The 23246-nt window shown below is 33.7% G+C and overlaps 1 pseudogene; it reads left to right on the plus strand.

Moving 5' to 3' along the window:
* The first annotated feature begins 1707 nt into the window (after positions 1 to 1707).
* On the plus strand, positions 1708 to 5567 carry LOC113182470 (rho GTPase-activating protein 29-like; annotated as a pseudogene).
* The last annotated feature ends 17679 nt before the right edge of the window (positions 5568 to 23246 follow it).

Below are 23246 nucleotides of genomic sequence, written 5' to 3' on the forward strand. Positions count from 1 at the left end.
GTCAGGATCTCTCCAATCATGGTTAATGTTTTGACTTACTCTAGTAAATGTAATCAGTTACCATTACATCACTGTATTAGTGCATTATTCCTTATATTATTTCCTCTTACATTCATTTTACTTTCTATTTATTTTATTTCATATTATGCATCTTTTATTTTTATCTTACTTGTTTCCAAAGCCATCCAAAAAGCATCCTTTAATTCCTTCATTCTTAAATGAAAGACAAACATTTAATTTAAAAATGTAAATAAATTGATACATAGTAAGGTAAATAAAATACAAAAATTACTGAATTGTGAAACAGGTGTCAATGTAAAACAGAAATTTGTATAGTTCATTATACGCCAATTAAATTGGGAAAAGTATAATCCACAAATGAAAATAGTTACTTAGTCAAGAGTCATTTATAAATAGCATTTTTACAATTGTTACAATAGTTACCAATTATTAAAGTCTGTTAATAGTTACCAATACCTTTTCTATTATATTTTCATATAATAGATCACTTTAGATTCTTTAAATATAGAGAATTAATCTACTTTAGTAATGAAAAAACTGATACATATCAACCCTTTTAGATTAGCCTAATATATGCACATTAAGTTCCTACTATTTATCCAATTATCCCCTGAGTTCTCAACAAAGAAAATCTATATTTTCCTTTCTCTTAAGAAGAACATTTAGTGGGGCAGTCAAATAAATAAAACAAAGCTTGAAAATATTTTAAGCAATAGGAAAAATATATAAATAGGAGAGGAAACATAGATACCACTATTTTCTGGCAGTTCTAAATATCTAATATGACTTAGAAATGTCTTATTTCCTAACAGGAAAAAAATCTTGAAAGCATGTGCCTTAATACTTATTCAGTGATTTCTTAGTCCCAGGACGGATATTCGCTGTGTGCACTTTATATCCTACTATTCCACCCTTCAGACCATTATGCTCTGTGCCCCTGAAGGATAATCCATAATGATTGCTTGAACTTAGGTTCATTTATCCTTTAGTTTGAAATTGCATTACTTCCAAGGAAGGCCTCAATAGGAAAACAAGATGATTCACCCCAGGGTTGCTTTCCCAGGGTGCATGGTTAGGCATTGCACTGTTGGTCCATAGGCTACAGCTGCTGCCAGACAGGATTTTCCTTCTAGTTCTGGTTTTTACTGAAATCCAATAACTTCGCTCAAAATAGTAGTAATGGTTATGAAACCATTACAAAACTTTTGCTCTTGGAGTGCTTTATCACTTCTTAGGGCTTTCTGGTCTTGTCCATATCTTTGTAAAAATTTGCATCATTAATCACTTCCAAGAATCCTTTTGAATATGTCATCTCCTTTAATTTCTATTTTTACGAGAGGACTGGCAATTTGAATTGAAGTATAATTTGTACAAAAACTGTCCTTTGAAACATGCCTAAAATTAAATTCCAATTTTTGTACGTATTACGTATTTTCAGTGTGTGATGAAGTTATAAAGCAATAGTTAAGTCAGAAGGATTTGAAGCGGGGACAGCACGAGGTTGGGGAGGTGGCTGCAGGGGCAGCAGGGACTTGGCCTGATGTCCTCTTGCAGTGCGTGGGGGATGGGGACAGGGAGCTCCAGCCCCAGGCAGCGACCGTGGATGTGAGCGTTGGGTGGGCTTCCGAGTCTGGGTCGCGGGATGGAGCGCGTGAATTTCAGTTTTTCTGATTGTTAACTGAGGGGATGCTTGCTCACACACAGAAAAAGACAAAGAAAAAAACGTGTTTGGGCATCAGATCAACTTTGTACTCATGTTACAACTTTTGAAATGGGGCTCAGGTCCTTAAGTTCCATCTCCAATTTTGATCCGGACGACATCAAGGAGTTGGTGAATGATATCAGGAAGTTCTCCCATGTGTTAGTATATTTGAAAGAAGATATTTTTTCAGACTGTTTTAAAGAAGTCATTCATATACGTCTGGATGAGCGCCTCCATGTTTTAAAGTCTATGATGAGTAAGCATCAGAAACTCAGTTCTGTTGATCTTCAACATGCTGCATTAATGCTTACCTCGAAAGTGCAAGCTGGGAATTTTACAGAAGTTAATGAAGAAAACAAAAACAATCTATTCCGAGAACTGTTTTCTTCCACTGAAACTTTGGCATTTACCTTTGGGAACATGCTTACAAACTTCATTATGGAAAAATGGAGGCATGGACGCCTTGTTAGGGTTGCCTGTTTCTCGAAAAATAATTCTGTGTGTGTGTGTGTGTGTGTGTGTGTGTGTGTGTGTGTGTTTTGCTGGGGATTGAACCCAGGGCCTTGGGCATGTGAGGCAAGCACTCTACTAACTGAGCTATATCCCCAGCCCAGGAAAATAAGTCTTTTTAAAACATTTTTGTGGACTCAGTACTGAGTTATCCAATGAAAATGGAAATTTTTCTCCTATAGAATTAGACAATGTACTGTTAAAAAAACATTTGACTATTGAATTGGCCTTGTTGTATGCTAAAACATGGTCAAAATGTACAAAGAACATAGCATCATGGGTTGAAAAAAGCTTAACTTGGAATTGGGGTCCACCTGAAATATTGTAAAGTTGGTGGAAGCAACCGGAGCTAACATTGGACTACAGGAGTTTTTGCTGCTATAGTCTATTTACCAGTGCTCTCGCCAATGACATAAAGAACAGAGACCTTTTACAACAAACAATTGCAGCTGTCCAAGCCAACAAATTTGTACAGCCTCCACTGGGGATGAAAAATGAAATGTAAAAACAAAGGAAAGAAATAAAGGAACTTTGGAAACAGGAACAAAATAAAATGCTTGAAACAGAAACTGCTCTCAAAAAGGCAAAATTGTTATGCATGCAACGTCAAGATGAATATGAAAAAGCAAAATCTTCCATGTTTCGTGCAGAGGAGGAGCATCAGTGGTGGATTAGCAAAGAATCTCAATAAGCAACTAGAAAAAAAGCGAAGGTTGGAAGAGGAAGCCCTTCAAAAAGTAGAAGAAGCAAATGACCTCTACAAAGTTTGCATAACAAACGTTGAAGAAAGACGAAATGATCTTGAAAATACCAAAAGAAAAATTTTAACACAACTCAGGACACTTGTTTTCCAGTGTGATCTTACCCTTAAAGCTGTAACAGTTAACCTCTTTCAGATGCAGCACCTGCAGGCTGCCTCCCTTGCAGTTTACAGTCTCTCTGTGATAATGCCAAACTTTATGATCCAGGCCAAGAGTACAGGGAATTTGTGAAGGCCACAAATTCAACCAAAAAAAGAAAAAGTTGAAGGGAATGGAAATAAACCATTAACAAATAGTTCCCAGACGTCTGGATATGGCCTTGCTGACTCTTTAAAGGATGTTGTGTGCCTTCCCTACAGTTGTAATAAAATTGAAGGGGACAGATGCTCTAACAATGCAGATCTTACAGATTCTTCTTTAATAAGATCATGGACATGTGGATGGTTAGTGACTCAGAGTACTGGAGGGAGCAGTCAGTCTAGATCTTTGGATTGAGAATCTATAAGTCCAGGAGTCTTTCATGGAAAACTTCCAGGAACTCCATCCAGTGGAACCATGTCTTCTGCAGATGATTTAGATGAAAGAGAGCCACCTTCCCCTTTCAGAAACTGGACACAATTCCCTTGGAGCATTTAAAAATATATTGATTCAAAAGCAGCTCTTACTCACAAGTTCTGAAAATTGAGATCCCTCACAAAATGCAGTGATTGTGACGGCTTTGTAGTATTCCAAGATGTTGAATGTGAAGAGTATCTCCTTGTTTGTCATCGAAAATGTATGAAAAACTTGTCATCATTTGTGGTCATCAGAAACTTCTGAGAAAAACACACTTATTTGGTGGAGCAGAATTCACACACGTTGCAAAAAAGCAGCCAGGTGGCATTTTTTTCACACTCAAAATATGTGCTTCAGAGATTGAAAATAGAGCCTTGTGTTTACAAGGATTTTATCATGTTAGTGGAAACAAAACAAAAACTGAAAAACTGTGTCAAGCTTTGGAGAATGGAATGCTTTTGGTAGACACTTCAGAATTTAATTCACATGACATCTGTAAAGTCTTAAAACTTTACCTTCAACAGCTCCCAGAACCATTTGTTTTATTCTGATTGTTCAAGGAATTTATAGACCTTGCAAAAGAGATCCTACATGTTAATGAAGAACAAGAAACCAAAAAGGATAACTCCAAGGACAAAAAATACCCAAATATGTGTACAGAGATAAACTGAATTCTTCTAAAAAGTAAGGACCTCCTAAGACAGTTGCCAACATCAAATTTTAACAGTCTTCATTACCTCATAGTACATCTTAAGCGGGTAGTAGATCCTGCTGAGAAAAACAAGATGAACTCCAAAAACTTGGGGGTAATATTTGTACCAAGTCTCATTAGGCCAAGGCCCACAAATGCTCCTGTCACCATCGCCTAGCCTCCCTTGCTGAATATGCAAATCAGGCACAGTTGGTAGAGTTCCTCATTACTTACTCACAGAAGATCTTGGATGGGTCCCTACAGTCACAATATGTTACACGTAGTGCAGGTGTTATTGTACCTCAGGTTGATCAAAGCTGTCCTTCCAAACCTGTGATATCACCAGAAGAAAGTGACTCATTCCACGAAGTCACTATATTTTTCTTCAAAGGAAGATAGCCACACTGCAGATAGTGAAATCGAAATTTTTTAATCAGCTACATCATTTAAACAATCAGAATGCAAGCAAAATGCATGGGAAAAATGTGATGCATGTCTCATTGATAACAAAGAACTTGAACCATCATCCCAAAAGATGGACGATCTATGTAAAACCACTAAACTACTTACTCTGAAATCTGATAGGGCAACAAAAAAATATCCAGAGGCGTATGCCAATTACCAAGATTAGACCAGTAAGTCTGCCTGTTAGTTAGGTTACTTCTTGCAAGTCCTCCTAGTGAGAGAAGCAGCAAAAAATGTGGAAAGTGTAAATTCCGACAATTCTTGTGAGAATCCAACCTTTGAAGGACTTAATAGAAAAGATTGCCCTATTACTGTTTGTTCCAAATTTAATGGCTTTGATCAGCAGATTCTACAAAAAAACTCGGGGAAACAATGTGAACAAAACAACTACCAAGAAAGACTGCAGTGATTGTGCCTAGTGCACTCCAGGAAAAAGTGACAATGAGCGTCAGGGTCAGTGGTGACCATTCCAGCAGTGCCACACAGCCCAATAAGCCACACACAGAGCCAACCAGATCACCAAGAGAGAGGTCAGAGAGTTGGTCCTCAGATTCCTACCCTCTGGCTCTTGCCAGAGCACCCAGAACACTGAAGCCTCTGCTCAGACATTTTATAAACCACTAACCCCACAGCAATGTCACGAGAGACCAGCTCCACCATCAGCAGCAGTGCCTCCTGGCACAGCTCATACTCCCCTGAGTCCTGTGGAGAAATCAGTTCCAGACATCAGCTTGTCCCTTGCAAACAGGTGATGTCTAAAGGGAACTCTGAGGAACACCGACTGCCTGGTGTGAATCCAGCACAGGCTAAAACAAGCTCAACAGTTTGAAGACTTTGAAATGAAATCCCACAATTTGTGTAGGGTTGTCAAAATTCAGATTTTCTTTTTGTTGCTTTGTGGTATTGTGTTGATTTTATGAAAATAAATTTTATATAGGATTGCAAAAGTGTGTATTTTTGCCTTTAGTCCTTGTATCTTCTTTGCTAGTCATATAGAATGGTAGTCATGTAGAATGGGAGTGCCTCACTGGGATCGTCTTTAAATTCTGTGTTTTTGAAGTTGTGCATAAAATATAGTAATTTTAAAATTTCAAGCGATTTTCCCCATAAAATGACCCATTTAAGTGCATCCCTAATGTATGCTATAGTTCTCAACAAATAGGTGCAGTAAGGGAAAAATCAGCTCTATTTTGGAGCAAAACTAAGTGCTTATTTATAAAATGTTTCTGGATGCAAGTGTCTGAAAAATCCTTATTGGACATGAACATATTTTTTCCCATACAATTTTATAGTGTATCATTGACTACTTGTGTGTTCATAGTATGCATGCAAGCTTTTATTTTTCAATTTCCAATTCACTTTTAATATTTACACAATGGCCCAAAAGTTTCAAATCTGTATTTAATTGCATTCTACTTGTCAGTTTTTACATGTGGTAGTCAATTAATGTACAAAGAAAATGCACTTGAATACCAAAAAGTTTGGGACTGTCATAAAATAAAAATGTATACAGCTGAAGCAAAGGGGTAAAAGACTATTAAATGTACTAAAACCATCTAAAGCCAAATAATATATAACTAAACTATATAATTTAAGTTATATTATAATCTATATAACATAGTATATATATCATATATTTATATTATAATATAATTTAAGTCATATAATTATAATTTATGTATTACATTTTATATTACAAATAATATATATTGCATATTACATTAATATAATTATAAAAATTTAATACAATAATAAAATAAATGATATTTTCAGTATATTATTATTTATATTTATATTGTATAATATAAATTATATAACTAATGAATAATATGATTATACTATATATAATATAATTATATAATACTATTATATATAGCTGGTATTCTGGTATCCCAAGAAGTGAGCTCATTCTGCCTTTTTTATATGTCCTAGGCTACCTTTATTCTCCTGCTCTCTTCCCCTTATCTCTCTCCTTCCTGCATATGTGACTAGGCCCAGGAAATGCTCAGTGGGATGGCCAAAAGATGAGAAGCAGACGGGCTGGAGGGGTCAAGGTGGAGTGTTTCAGGCAGGAAGGGGGCCCAGGGTGAATTAATTAGCAGTTTCATCTACTCAGGAGTTGCTTCATTAACAATTCTTTAGGATGAGTGTAGTGTAGGCCCAGCTTTGGGGACATTAACATTTCAATCTCTTAAGGACACAGTTTCCAACCTTTGGACCTAAACTGGTTTGGTCTGTTTTCTTCAATCTGGCCTGATTCATCTATCTACGCTGTTCTTAATATTGGCTTCAATATTATATATTATATTAATATCAACATGGTATTAATATAAATAATATCATTATGTATTATATATTATGTTTATATAATATGATATATTATAATATAATTTAAATTATCTTATTTGGCTTTCGATGGTTTTAATACATTTAATAGTTTTTTACCCCTAACCTTCATTTGGATAAATTTTTATTGTATGACAGTTCCAAACTTTTTGGTATTTTCTGCAATGGTCTAAAAAGATGCCTGCTTCAGATGTTTTTAAATTCAATGCATTTTCTCTTGATATTGTATGGGTTTTGCTAAACCACTTCCTTTGTATGAAATATTTTCACTTATAAATCATTTTATGTACTTTTTCCACCTGGAGTATCAACCATTGAAAATGTATATTTCCATTAAAATTGAGCAAAATTTATATAAGTCCATGCTGAGAGTACAGTAAGCCTCATTGCTTGGAATTTGAGAGAAGGTATAGATGATTGGATCTGTTTCATTTATAAAATATCCAGTTTTTATAACTAGTGAATTCCTGTTATTTTGGGGGTTTCATCATTTTGTTTAGGATACAAAAGGGACAAAAATAAAATAGCTTCTTTTTATATGTGTGAACTATATTGCCAGTCAACATTTTTGTGTGACCATGTTATACTTGATTAAAAATTATATGTTGGGGCTGGGGATGTGGCTCAAGCGATAGCGCGCTCGCCTGGCATGCGTGCGGCCCGGGTTCGATCCTCAGCACCACATACCAACAAAGATGTTGTGTCCACCGAGAACTAAAAAATAAATATTAAAAATTCTCTCTCTCTCTCTCTCTCTCTCTCTCCTCTCTCACTCTCTCTTTAAAAAAAATTATATGTATGTGCTTATATAACACTATGTATTCTTAAATTATTTCAAGTATTTCTAGTTATTGTAGCTTCTCTGAAATTGTTGCCTCTTAGAGAATGATTCTTTAAGATTATTAACCATTGGCTCCTTATATCAAAGAAAACATTCGGCATTTTTTTTGGGGGGACTGGCTAACTTCATTTAGCATTAAAAAATTGTGGTATATATATGTATATATATGTGTGTAATAAGAATTGTAATGCAAAAAAAAACAAAGTACATGTATAAAGACATGAATTGATGTGAACATACTGTATATACAAAGATCTGAAAAAGTGTGCTCTATATATGTAATAAGAATTATAATGCATTCCACTGTTGTGTATTTAAAAAAATTAAATAAATTTTAAAAATTTTAAAAAAAACATTGACTCAGTGGTCAACACTTGGGCTCATATATCACTTGACTATAATATGAAATGCGTTTTATGGCATGTTGTCTTATAGTTCTCTGTAACACTAAGGACTAAAGAGAAATGAATAAACTGCTTTTTAAGCTTTAAGAAAGAAAGTTAGAAGGATCTCTTGCCAGACCCTCTAACATGGTGACAAATGGATATAACTACGTCTTCTATTAGTTTTGGAAATAGGTAATCATCACACCCTGGTTTTCCCATCTGTAGAGTTAGGGTAAACTAATCTAGTATGACAGTGATTCCCTGGAGATGTGTGTAATGGTGGGAAAGAAGAGGAATAAAGACTTCAAAATGGTCCAAATAAAGTCTCCTTTGGTTGAGAAATATATTCATCATCTTGACTGTGGTATTGCTTTCTCACATGTGAGAAGTGAGGTTTCAGTGAATGAAACTGCCTTTCACCTATATGCAGATTATCATATGCCAGACCTACCTTTTAAAGTTTTTTTTTTTTCTTAAAAGCATTGCCTAGTTATTTTTGTTTAGTTTTGTTTTCCTAAGAAGCATTTTGTTAACATTATGTTGAGGAAAAAAAGAATTAAATATACATCACAACTACTAAGGGGGAAAACACAGAGAAAATGTCCAACCAAAAAAACTTCACATTTTAAAATCTTTAACAAACTATGCATGAAATGTTTTGACTTAAACTCATGATATGTTTCTAAAAATACAAAAATATAAAAACAGAGAAAACAAAATCATATTTGGAAAATTTTCTTTCAAAATAAATACAAGTACATTCACTGCCATGATTTTATATTTTAATTTCAATATTGTGATGGAACTCATGGAAAGTGTTTTAAGTTATATGGTTATTTGAAGTAACAAGTACAGAAAAGGATCATTTAAAAAAAAAAAAAAAAAAAAAAAAAAAAAAAAACCTCATGCTTTTCATATTGTTTACATAGGAACTCCAAGCTACAATATGAGAATTTTAACAGTGTTGGACAAGTTTGGGGAATTGGCTTGCAATGTAAATGTACATCAGTCGCATTTCTATATTTTAATAATATTATTTACATTGTTTTGTGAAATATAATTTCCAATAACAACAGAAACACAAAGCACATATGAATAAAAATGATGCTGGGAAAACTGGAAATCCGTATATAACAAAATTAAATTAAACCCCTATCTCTCACCCTGCACAAAACTCAACTCAAAGTGGATCAAAGACTTAGGCACTAGAACAGAAACCCTGCACCTAACAGAAGAAGTAGGCCCAAAACTTCATCATGTTGGCTTAGGAACTGACTTCCTTAACAAGACTCCTTCAGCACAAGAAGTAAAATCAAGAATCAAGAAATGGGATGGAATCAAACTAGAAAGCTTCTTCTCAGCAAAGGACACAACCAATAATGTAAAGAGAGCCTACAGAAAGATAGAGTACTATGTATCTCCAGGACATATAAAGAATTCAAAAAACTGAACACCGGGGAAAAATAATCCAATCAATTAATGGGCCAAGGAACTAAACGAGTACTTTACAGAACAAGAAATATAACTGAATAACAAATATATAAAAACATGTTCAACATCTCTAGCAATTACAGAAATGCAAATCAAAACTACTCTAAGATTTCATCTCACTCCAGTCAGAATGGCAGTTATCAAGAATACAAGCAACAATAAGAATTGGAAAGGATGTGGGGAAAAGGGCACACTCATACATTGCTAGTGGCACTGTAAATTGGTACAACCACTCAGGAAAGCAGTATGAAGAGTCCTCAGAAAACTTGGGATGGAACCACCACTCCTTGGTTTATACCCAAAGGACTTAAAATCAGAATACTAATGATGCAATCACATCAACATTTATAGCTGCTCAATTCACGATAGCTAGACTATGGAACTAACCTAGATGCCCTTTAACAGATGAGCAGATAAAGGAAATGTGGTCAATATACACAATGGAAAATCACTCAGCCTTAAAGAAGAGTGAAATTATGGAATTTGCAGGTAAATGGATGAAGCTGGAGAATATCATGCTAAGTGTAATAAACCAGTCTCTGATAGGCTGATGCTTTCTCTGATAAGCAGATGATGATCCATAATGGGAGGGGGTTGGGTAGGGAAGAACACAGAAATTTTGGATTGGGCATAGTAAGCGAAGGGAAGGGGGTTTATAGGTGGGAAGGATGGTGGAATGAGACAGACATTATTACCCTATATACATGTATGACTGGTGTGACTCTTCTGCATCATGTACAACCAGAGGAATGAGAAGTCGTGCTCCATTTGTGTACAGTATGTCAAAATACATTCTGCTATTATATATAACTAATTAGAACAAATGAAAATGGAAACTCAAAAAAAAAGTCCTTTTGCTCTGTGTGAAGTATATAGACTTTAATGCATTGTTTACTTTTTTCTTTTCTTTTTGAAGTGATAAAACTTAACAGTATAATTTTAAAATTGATCATATAAGGGAAGGATGTTGAGACTAAGTAGCACACTATTATAGATAATGTAATGAACTTTGTATTATCAGACAGTGCAGTTTTTCTTAAAAGATTAATAAGTGTGACACTTGCACAGGAAAAGAGGAATGCAGTGTGCTGTGGTTACTTCCTCCATGCTTGGAACTGGTTTTAGCTATTTCACTGAAATAAGATATGAAGGTGCACAGCATTGATCAGAAGTGAAGGCATAAAATATCCTGATCATGCTATTTTGTGACGAGAGCTCTAAAGTACAGTGTTCCACTTTGTACCAGTTTCAACACTGTTGATAACAGTGATACCTTGTATTTGTGTATAGTGTTGGTGAAAAATTGCAGTCTGGCTGCACAGATATTCCTCTGTAACCAGCAGAATATAAGCAATCTCAGAAGGGACTTCACTTTGGTCTCCTTGTTTCTCAGATGTCCTCTTCTCAACAGGTGCAAAAGAAAAGGCATCTCCATCTTAACACAGAGGAATAATGACTTGGAGCTTTTAACTGGGCTCATCAGATTCCATGTAAGGCAGTCCCTAATGGATGTGCACACTTTAATAATGTTTCTATTTTGAATTTACATGACAAGAGCCATAGGTTTCTCAACTTTTGTCATTTGGGAACCTGTGAGGGTGGACTATACTACCCTGGCCCATAGATATTCAAGCTCTGTGTATATGCACTTATGTTAAAAGGGCCCACAGTGGTTACTGTAGGAAGAGAAGAAGGTTTAAGCAGAAGGCTGGTTGCCATCTTTCATTTCTTAGCTTCTGTGCCCTAAATACCAGGTAAAAGTTAAATGTAAACTTGGAGCTTGGCTGAGTCTCATAAGTTTATTTGAAAACTAGGAGAACACAACATATTTTTCTTAAAATTCAAAAGACTTAAAAGCATTTTGAATTTGATTTGAAAATTAAAAATATTTGAACATATGGTTTGGGAACCTTAATCTATATTCTTGACCTCAGCCCAACAAATGATACACAAGGACGTGGCTTAAATGTCAAAGTCTGCAGTGAACATTCTTCACCAATTTTATTAATTTGACTGATTTTGTAGATATTTGTGTTTGTGATGACAGTTATAAATGTGTGTATGTGCAGAAATACAAAGTTCTGGATGTGTTAGATCAAGATAGTTTATGGAATATTCATCTCCCTTCCCTTCACAGATAAAAACATCTCAAAAAAAATATTATAGGAGCTCTAGTAAAGTTGCTAGTAGCAGAAAGTTACTGAAAGATATAGTAAGTTGGTAAAACAATAGCCAAAACAATCTCACTGTTAGAATAAAACAAATACAATGGGCAGGAGTGTTACTGGGCAATTTTACTCCTATTAATTGAAAAAAATATATATTTGCTGCAGTTGGGCCAGTTGTTCATTTGAGTTTCCTGTACTTATGCAGAGCAATATTCAATATCAGTTTTCATCCTGGAATAAAAAACAAAACTGCTTTCTAAAAACAATGCTAAAAAACAGGCTGCTATAAACATGATAAAAATAACAAATGGATGGAGTTCTGGATATGAAACAGAAACATCAACCTCCAACCAAGAAGTTGTTTCAGTACATGTATACTTACAGTTTTCCTTTTTACCCTAAAGTACAGATGGACTTTCTAAAGTTGCAGAAGTTCTCAAAAAGAGACCATAAAATCAAATAGGATGCAAACTGAACATAAATACACAGCAGCAAATGGGGCTGATGCAAAGTCCTGCTGGCTTAGGATCCTAGAATAGAGCTCTCTCCTGAGATTTGTAACTGGTGCATGGCACAACTGCCTCACAAGGGCAGGGTCAGGGAGGTACCCATGACCTATGAAACTCAAGAGAAACAAGCTACAACTGTTAAGAATACCTACTATAAATATTCATTAGTTATGAGTGTGTGTGTGTGTGTGTGTGTGTGTGTGTGTTATATTTTAGGTTTGAAATGTGTCCCAAATCTCACGTGTTGAAGGCTTGTCTTCCAAGGCAGAAATGTTCATGGGAAGGGATTGGGGGTTGGCGGAGTTGGAAGGTGATTGGCCTCATGATGGCTCTCCTTTATCAAGGGATTAATCCATTGAGGAATTCATAACTTAAGGGGTTATTGGGAGGAGGTGGAAACCTCAGGAGTTGGGCCTAGTTGGAGGAAATAGGTGTTTCTGTGCTTCTTGACTTTCTGACTGCCATGGGGTGAGCGTTCTTCCACCACGTGCTCTCCACAAGGACAAGAACGTCAGGCCCCAGGCAATGGGGCCAAGTGGCCATGGACTGAAACCATGAGCCAAATAAATCAAGCTTTCCTTCCCTGTTTTACTCAGATTTGATCATGGTGACAGAAAGGGGACTAAAATAGTGTTATAAATACAAGTGCAAATATAGATATATGAATTTACCATGCCCTTGTGGAGTCTAAAGCATCTCATGATCAGCTGAGTTGTCTGGAAGCTGGAAATCCATGAAACCTATTAGTGCAGTCCTTCTTAGTATTTAAAGATGTGCAACTGGGGAAAACAATGTTGTAGATTTCTAGAGCAAGAGAAAATAAGATGAAGTGTCCTAGTTCGAGCAGTAAAAAAAGGCAAAAAGAAAAAAATAGGAAAGAAATGAAAAAGAAAAAAGACAGGAAGAAAAAAATCAAAAGAAAAAAATACTAATTTTACCTTTCTCTGTTCTTTGCAGGCCCTCAATAGATTGGATAATGCCCAGCAACATTGGGGAAATAAATCTACTTTACTGAATTCCACTGATTCAAGAGCTAACCTCATCTGAAATTACAATCACAGAAAAGAAAAAAACATTTAATCTGAGTATTCTGTGGCTTATAAATTGACATATAAAATTAATGAACACTATATTTATTTAAACATAGATATACAGAACTACTATCAATGTATTTAGATGTGGGTTAGTGTGCATACATACATTTCCAAGTTCTTTTGACTAAAATTGCCCCCAAATAATGAAATCTTAGTATTTATAAGTATACTTATCATGCAAATCTTGATTGTTATAACCATTCTCCAATTTTAAAAAAAAAACTAGAATTTATTAAGTCAAAGACAAAATTAAACAAACTTAGTCAAAAATCTAATTGGATTTTCTTCCCAATTCCATGAATTAGAACAGCAACCATTTTACCAAATAGAATAAAATCTCTCAACAGGTAATGATAGAAGAGTGGGTTTTGTAAGGTAGATCAAAGGAAATAGACAAATGAAAAAAACATTAGCAACATTTAATCATTTGACCAGTTGTTTCAGGTTACTTTTCTGTAAAGTTTAAAGCATAGGAGACTTCCTCATTACACTGATTTAGACAGACTGGAATCATTTCTTTCTGGGAAAAAAATTTGTTTGGGATTTATCTGCTTCCTTAATGCCCCAGTCTGGATTATTTAGCATTTAGTATGATTAGCTCCATTTTGATTCAGTCTGATCTCTGGGGGCCAAGTCTAAGTGCTCAGTCTAAAACAATGGCCTTCCGTAATTTTTGTTTAACACAAAATAAAATACATGATTTTTTATAGTGAGGTTAAGGAAGAATACAAGAAGGTCCAAAGCCAAATAAAGGACTGGCAAAAGAGATCATATTTAATTAAAACTATGCTGTGTTTCAGAACTCACTGTATTCTCAAACTAAAAAGAATTTTAAACATTTTCATTCCTAAAGTGCTTATAACTGAACAAGTTAGAACAGAGGCCTATTTTAATGATTAACTGATAGCAGCAACTTCTCTATAGGAAATCTGAAATTGAGTATTTCATTAGGAACATTAGAGAACCTGTCTCACTTTCACTAAAATACTATTTACATTTTTGTCTTGCAAATCTCTGAAGGTACTACCTGGTAATACTTAAAGTCAATGTTAAAGAAATCTGTAAAGTATTTTGGCTTTGTAGAACACAAAAAGAATATAAGAAAAATACAAAGATAAACAGAATCTCTTATCAGGGTCACTTGTGAAATTTTCACCTAAGGTTACAGAGCAGAAATAGATTTTACATATGTTGAATATTTTATAGCCTGCATTGTTTTTACATTTATTTCTACTCTAAAAAGATGTCCCCTTTGATACCTCATCCCTGTTCTTATTTTAAAACTGTAAACCTCATTTTAAGTGATCAGTTCTCTTGAATTAGTAGTTAAAATAGATGTAACTTAGAACAGATATTAAAATACAAAGACACTCATTGCATCCTTAGCTAAAAATGGTCTATATATTGCATGATGTGTCAGCCAGTGTTATCTTTTACCAACAGCTCAATTAGATATAGAAGGGTATATTGTATACGTATAATATATGTATATATTATATATTATTATACATATTATTATATATTTATATTATCATATATATTATCTTTTCTTCAAATGAGAATTTAACCCAAATGTCTCAGAAAGTCCTTTCTTTTTTTTTTTTTTTTCTACCAGATGGAATTTTGTATCTCAGCAAAATGCATTTGGTAACTCAAATCTGGGGGATGCAGAAGAAGGCATCAGTTTAAAGGTTACTTTCTGGAATATTAATCATAAGATCACCCAAATACTAGCTGGATAATTCATCTATTAACTCCAAATATCAAGAAATTATCTGAATTTTCTCAGATACTTTATAACTGTTCTCAAAGTCTGTCAATCTTTTCTTTCACTTCCGGGTACTAGTATCACACTTTCTGCCCCTTAAAGTGCCATCATGTCCATAAAAGCACTGTCTTGATTTATGTACATCTTCCAGTTAAGGGTTTTATATTTAAAAAATAAAATGAATGATCATCACTATTTCTACTAAAAAATAGAAAGAAATGTAGGTCAGCATTAAGTTGTATCATAATATGTAGACAAATATGACTGTAGAATGCAGTGTATCAAATAATCCCCCAATACTTGATTCTGTATTAACCTTTATCAGAATGCCTTCTTTTGGCAATTCTTCATATTATCATTTTAGATAATATTTTTTTTTTTGCTCAATTTTGACCAAACCAGTATCTTTTGTTTGTATTCCTGGTTTCCAATTTGAAAGTTCAGTATTTAATTTGCATTTTTAGTATGGATATCCCATGGCTTAAAATTCACCTGACAGAAAGCACTTTGGGTTACTTTTTGCTGCTAGAACTGCTGTGTTTTGCATTCACTGGCAGTGATTTTCCATAGGCAAACACCTGCGTGAGAAACACCTGCAGTTACCTGCCTTTGGGAAGTGAAACACTTAGAACAGGTTCCTAGTGGTAAGTATAAACACTTCCAAATGGCTGCATGAGTAATCAGAGGGGAAAGGGGACTTTATAAAAAGTGGTATGTACTATGTTTTTATTTGTCATCCAGATGTAGCCTGTGGATTATTGAGTAAAACACTGGTACTAAAGCTGCAAATGGTCACAGAAAATAATATAAATAGGTTATGATTGTGAAAAATGTTAAAGAAATATGAACATAAATGTGGTCTTTGAAAAAATACATTCTAAGAACAATTTCTTATCTTTCAGTTACTATAGTTTCTACATATTAACAATTTTCAATTATAATTTGAAACTGGAAAAATCAATACATATTTTAAATTTACTGTTTTATAAAATCATTGACATGACTTGAGGTAAAGTCTTACAAGGTCTGTATATACATTTTTAACAAATAAGTCACTTCCTGAATTTAGAAAAAAATAGCTATTTTAAAGAAGAAAAAGCAGGCTTGTTGATTTTTAAAAAGATAAATATCACTTCATCATATTCTGATTAATGCCTTATTAATTTTAAGATGATAAAAATATTACTAAAAATATGTACAGTTCATTTGTCAAAATATTTTTTAAGAAATACTGATTCTTATATATTTGCCATAGGCATCATCTACAAATAGTAAACCCTGTTTTTCCCTCTAAATACAATAGACTAGAACATACATCATATAAATAGGGCCAAGAAGAAAAGAAGATTGCATGTCAGAATGTCAGTGTGGCAAAATAATCTTTCCACAACTCATACTCCATCGAAAACTTCCTTCCATAGGTCGATTATTCTAATATACAACTCATAATTTTGGAAAAGAAATTATATACGTATTACTTTATTAATTATACCTACTTCAAAATTATGAGATTAGCACATATAACCAATTTTAAAACACATCCAAAACCCAATGCCTTCCTCTTTGAAACCACAAAATGATCCCCTGCTCTAAGTATATATTAAGAATCTAATGCTGAGCTGTAGTGTGCTCACCTGGCATGCACGGGGCGCTGAGTTCGATCCTCAGCACCACATAATAATAAAATAAAGATGTTGTGTTCACCGAAAACTAAAAAAAAAAAAAAATATTAAAACTCTCTCCTCTCTCTCTCTCTCTCTCTCTCTCTCTCTCTCTCTTAAAAAAAAGAAAAAGAAAAAAGAAAATAATCTAATGCTAAGTGAAGTTAGCCCATCCCAAAGAAAATAAATGCAGAATGTTTTCTCTGATATAAGGAGGATGATTCAAAATGGGGTAGGAAGGGGGAGTATTGGAGGATTAGAGGAACTCTAGATAGGGCAGAGGGGTGGGAGGGGAAGAGAGGGGGTAGAGGATTAGAAATGACAGTGGATTGTGATGGATATCATTATCCAAAGTACATGTATGAAGACACGAATTAGTGTGAATATTCTTTGTATACAACAAGAGATATGAAAAATTGTGTTCTATATGTGTAATAAGAATAGTAATGCATTCTGCTGTCATATATAAAAAATTAATAAAAAAGAATCTAATAATCACTAATGTGAAATAACTTTTATAAACTATTAGAATAAGATATAATATGAGTCACTGTCATTCTGTTATAAATTGTTGAATGTTCCTGAATAAACTCACAATGACACTAGGATAAGATATACATTTCTATATTAATTCATTCCTACATGCTTTACTGAAATACTAACATGCCTTTTCCCCTTCATTTATGTGTTAGTACATCCATATAATTCCAAAGCTGATATAAGTAAACATATAATACAGGTAATCCAGCATTATTGTCTTTTAAATAGATACACTATAGTAGAAATCAATCTGGTGTCACATTTTTTGCTTAACTGGCATAACCATATAACCTTTATACTCAAAGTTTGATACATAAACCAGCATTATAAACATCACTTGGGAAAAATCAAAAATTGAAAATCTCAGCCCCATCTCATATCTACTGAAGCCAAATTTGCACTATAACAAGGTCCTCCCTCCAGTGATTTATAAACAAATAGAGTTTGAGAAGCTGAAGTGTAGACTTTGTAATAAAATATTGAACCTGCACATCGTGAATTGCCTCTAAAAAATAAAGACAGTTATTTTTCACTGTATTGGAATGTCTGAGGCTAGATTATATCAAAAGATGGACATGGACATTTTTAGCCTGTGGTGGGAATTGTCAACTTGATTGGATTAAGAAATGTCTAAGATTAAGAAGAGGCTTGTGGGTGTGTCAAGAGGGGTGTTTCTAGGAATGACTGCCTGGTGGGACAGCATACTGAGAGGAAGAATCACCTAATATGCGCAGCACAGCCCAGGAGGTTGGGGGCCTGGTGGAACAAAGCTGTGGGGAAAGGAGGAAGCAGCAGCAGGCACAAACTTGATTTTTCTTGAGCAGACACTTAGATTGCTGCTGTGAATTCCTGAGGACATCAGACTCCACCTCCTTCCCCCTTCCACAGAAGGACTCTGGCTAGTGACTTTCCAGACCTTCAGTCCTGGGCTGGGGCTGCACCATGGGTTCCTCTTGTTCTGGGGCTCCAGCTTCTTGCACTGAGAAGCTACTGGTTCCTCTAACTCTCCAGCCTGCATACGTCCACTGTGGGGCTCTCCAGCTTCGGGTCATGTAAAGCAATCTAACAAATCCCCTTTTCATAAACATACTTTCATTTATATTGTGTGGCTTCTATTCTTCTAGAGAATCCCAATCAATACAGAGTCCAATCTTAGCAACAGGCTCATCTAGCTTAAAACCAGATTCTATTTTTTTTTATCAGATTGATAAAAATGAGCAAGTTTTAATCTTATTTATTATTTTTATTACTGTTATATTACTATTATTATTATCTTCAGAGTATGGAAGATAATATTATAAAATGAGTTGATGGAAAAAAACTTTGAGAGTGGTAAACTCTGTGCAGAAGAAAATACATTGCACAACTCTTTCTTAAGAGAGCACAAGATCAGCCAATTAATACAACTAGATAAGGTAATCTCCAAAAGATCAAATGTATATATAAATATACATAAAACTGCTTTATGATATTCTGTGTAACTTCATAAAATTTTGTTAAATGTATACATGCATTATATATATGTATATATATACACATTGAACACTATATATGACTATGCTTTTGATATCCATGTTACTGTATAATTTCTAGCAAATAATTCTACATATTTATGGCTATATTTATAATTTTTTAAAAGTATTTAGACTTGTTTAGGACAAACATTCACCCTAATGTTTCTGACAAGAAAAAAAAAACATTTTTTTAAGATGAATTCTTCAAAAGGCTTATTTTTCTCTGAATAAGACAATATACTAAACTCATCTTCATTACTGATCATTTAATAACTTTACTAACCTCATCACCAAATGCCAGAAAATATTTTAAGTGCTTTATACACACTTCTCTTAACTTGTACATCTTGCAATTTTTAGAGGACAATCCAGTTGGCATCAATGAGTCTGAAATAGGACTAAAACATGGAAGGACGTGAAAGAATATCTGAGGAGAAAAATGGCAGGCAGAGTGCAGAGCCAGATGTAATGGTTAATCAGGATTGTCACCTAGACTGGGTTCAATTATATATATATATATATATATAAAATATTTCATTAGAGACAGGATCTCACTGAGTTGCTTAGGGGCTAAGTTTCTGAGGCTGGGTTTGAACTCAAGATCTTCCTGTCTCAACCTCCCAAGTGCCTGGGATTACAGGCATGTGCCATTGTGCCCGGCTAGATTAAGCATTTTAATATGGGACTTTTGTGCCTATTAATAGTATTAATGCAATAAAACTAGATGAGGTATAAGGGGAGAAAGTGTGGAGGGAGACGGCCACCAAGGATTGAACCCTGAGTCACTGCACCATAAGACGTTCAGCAAAGAAAGAAGCACCAGAGAAAACTAACAAAACAATTTTCAATTTTACAGATATGAATCACTAGAATTTTATCACTTACTCAACAATTTTAAAATGAATTGACTATTTCCATTTCACTTATATTTCTGAAAACAAATTAATATGTTAATTATTATGATACAAAATAAATTTGAAATCATCATTTAATTATGCATTTAATTTGTCAGATTAATAATTTTCAACATCATTAGTATTTCTATTTATATTATTGTTATTAGTAAGTACTCTTATTGCTTAATTTCTTAATTAAGTATAGATTTAATACTCCTAAATCCTTAAAATAGACCTACATAAGACTGTTATCTTAATATGTATATACATTTATACATATATTTGATATTTATTATTAAGTTACTGTATATATAATATTTGTGATTTTGTTCATGATTTTATATTGACTGCTACTCTGGTCATCATTCTTCTAAAAAACTGTTTCCTAAAACTACATTTTTTTCTTTGCTATTATTCTATAGTATTTCAAAATGTGAAAAGAAATATCACTAAAAGAAATATTACTAAAACAAGTTCTACCTGAATGTACTATTGATCCTCTAAGATATTGTGCTATGTAACTGTATAAATTTTGGGTGCAGTGTTTCATGAATTTTTAAGTCAATCATACCCACATTCATCAACTGAAACAACACTGATTCATTTTATGCTTATAATTATTTCTTACTGCTTCCATGTTGTAACAAAAATGCTTAAAGCAGATGGCAAATTTACCGGCATTGTTGCTCCATATATCATCATTTCTAAAATTTTAAAAACAGCAAACAAATATATCAAACATATTCTAGAGAACTTTATAAATTTCCTATTATATAAATGTTTGTCTATTTATATTATATATATATATACACACACACACATCTATATGTGTAGGTGCACTCGTTTATACATGTGAACATGTGCATGCATATACATCTTGTGTGTCAGGTTAGATATTCTTCGTGCTTGCCTGTGTGATTATTTGATTGTTCTAATGTACTCATGTAGGTATTTTTCTAAATGAAGAACCACTGTAGGTGACCATTAGAATAGAGATAAGGTAAAGGGCATCTTTTTCTGTACTCTGGGAATTCACAAAACATCCCATTGTTCTTTAGTATGTTTTCCCATTTACTCATTAATGAACAATGTTAAAGATGTTAAAAGTAGTAAATTATCTTTAATAAATCATGTGTGTAAAAATATATTGTTCAATTAGCTGGATACATTTCAAAAAGTGAACTTGCTTTCTCTTGCTATTTATTACTATTATTTCAGATGGAAGTTTCCTTTTTTTTCTTTCTTTTGTTTACATTTCTTTCCACTTTCTTTATTTTCCCCTTTGAGACTAATCTGAGTTCTTTCTCTTTCTTAGATGATTAGAAATTTTTCTTGGTTTTGTTTTTTGTCAATTATGTCAAGAGAACAAAAAATAAAAAAGGAAAAAATAGGTAAGGATATCTAAGCAGAAGTGAAGACGGATCATTCCCTGCTATGCCTTCAAAAGAAATATGTTTTACTCCCCTCTTTTCTCCTGAATGCATACAGGTACTTTGATAGGAGCAGGAGCCGTCATTATGAATCCAGATAGGAACCATGGTGACAAGGGAAGACTAGCTAGGCCACATCACATTGCCTACAGGTGGTGTGGTGGTGCACATACTCTGAGAAGCACACACCAAGCCAGTATTAAATGTTCAAAGATTGGACAAGAAGGCAGGATAAAGCTGTGTAGCCCTGAGGACATAATGTAAGTCTGACCTTGAGTAAAGTTGAAGTTGGGTGAAAACATCTTACAGTGAATCTAAGGAAGTTTCAGCAAAGGTTTCAAGATGTTCTTGAGACAAATTCAACCTTTGAAAGAGGATCCCTGATACTAGGCCTGAATTATTAAAACTGGTGAATACTCAGTCATAAGCTGAGAGCAAACCATGGGAAGAAAACTCTTCACATAGCAGTGCCTGAGGTCCTTGATTAATTACATGCCCAGAGGTGGAAATCTGGGGCTGAAGTCTCAATGGATGACACATGTGGAATATTATTTTAAAAAGATAAATAAAACTCTACCTTGTAGAGGGGCTGCATTTGGCTTTCAATTTACTAATAAAAAAATACTTGATATATTGAAAAATGGCTACCCTTATAAAAATATCCAAAGTGAACTTATAAAATAATAAACATAAAGTTTTCAAAATTATTTTCCGGAGAAAAGTAAGCATAATGATATGTATTTGAGACATTTGACCCATATTTTGTATTGAAATATTTGAATGGTCCATTAAAGTCAATTACAATTTTTAAATTTCTAGCAATAAAGAGGTCTGAAAGATAGCTCCTTGAATGAATAACTAACCTCAGCACGTGAGGTAACCTGACAGTATGTCCCCTAAGTGATACTCTGAGAACTACACAGTATTAAAAGAGAAAGAACAATAATAAACCAAAATATGAAAGTAGTTATTTTGGAGAGCTAGAATTCTGGGAATTTTTATTTGATTATCTATGATTTCTGAAATTGCCAGGTTTATTACTATGTGATTAAGGACCAACAAAGGCTTTGATAGGTTCTTTCTCCAATATCACTGGGTTGTAAGACTTTGAGTCTTGATTCCGACGTGCTTTACTCACATATGAACAGGATTCTGGGTGGCAACATGAATAAACAGCACTCTCAAGAACTGAGATTGACACTTGATCATGTATTGTTTTCAGACGTGGTCTGCTTTTATCTATGAGAAAAGCCCTTCCTTCCTATACATCTCCTTCAACTCCACTATATTTTCAGCTTTATTTTCATGGTAGTTTTGGTGAGAAAAACATCATTTCTCCTATCAATCAGTGTTTTACCACATAATATTCAAATCTACTACATTATGAATTCTCTAGATCATAGTCACAGAAATGAGATAAAATCAATGAATGAAAATCATAATAATTGAGGAAATACACTATCGTAATATGAGTTCTTGGATAGTAAACAAAAAGAGTCTACAGGTGTGCCATTAGAACTAGCAAGAAACTTTCTGAGCATTGCAAAATTATATGAGAGAAAAATATTCTTATACAATAAAAATAAACAACTTGAAAATAAAATTGAAAGAAAATATATGATATAGAAAAATTGATAAAATCCTAAGGACAAATCTCATGAAAGTTTTATAAAATTCACATACAGTAAATAATAAATGTACTATTGATAGGTCTCAGAGAAACAAAGAAGTATGTTCTGTATCTATGAAATAATTAAATAAAAATCAATAAAATAAAAATGTATATGAAAACTGCATATCTGGAAATTAAACTATTTCTGAATAATAACCTCAAATCCATAGAACATACTAATAAATTTAGCAAAAATATATTCAAAACTCCATACTGAGAAAACTC

Source organism: Urocitellus parryii, chromosome 2 (genome assembly GCF_045843805.1).
Source record: "Urocitellus parryii isolate mUroPar1 chromosome 2, mUroPar1.hap1, whole genome shotgun sequence".
NCBI classification, from domain to species: domain Eukaryota; kingdom Metazoa; phylum Chordata; class Mammalia; order Rodentia; family Sciuridae; genus Urocitellus; species Urocitellus parryii.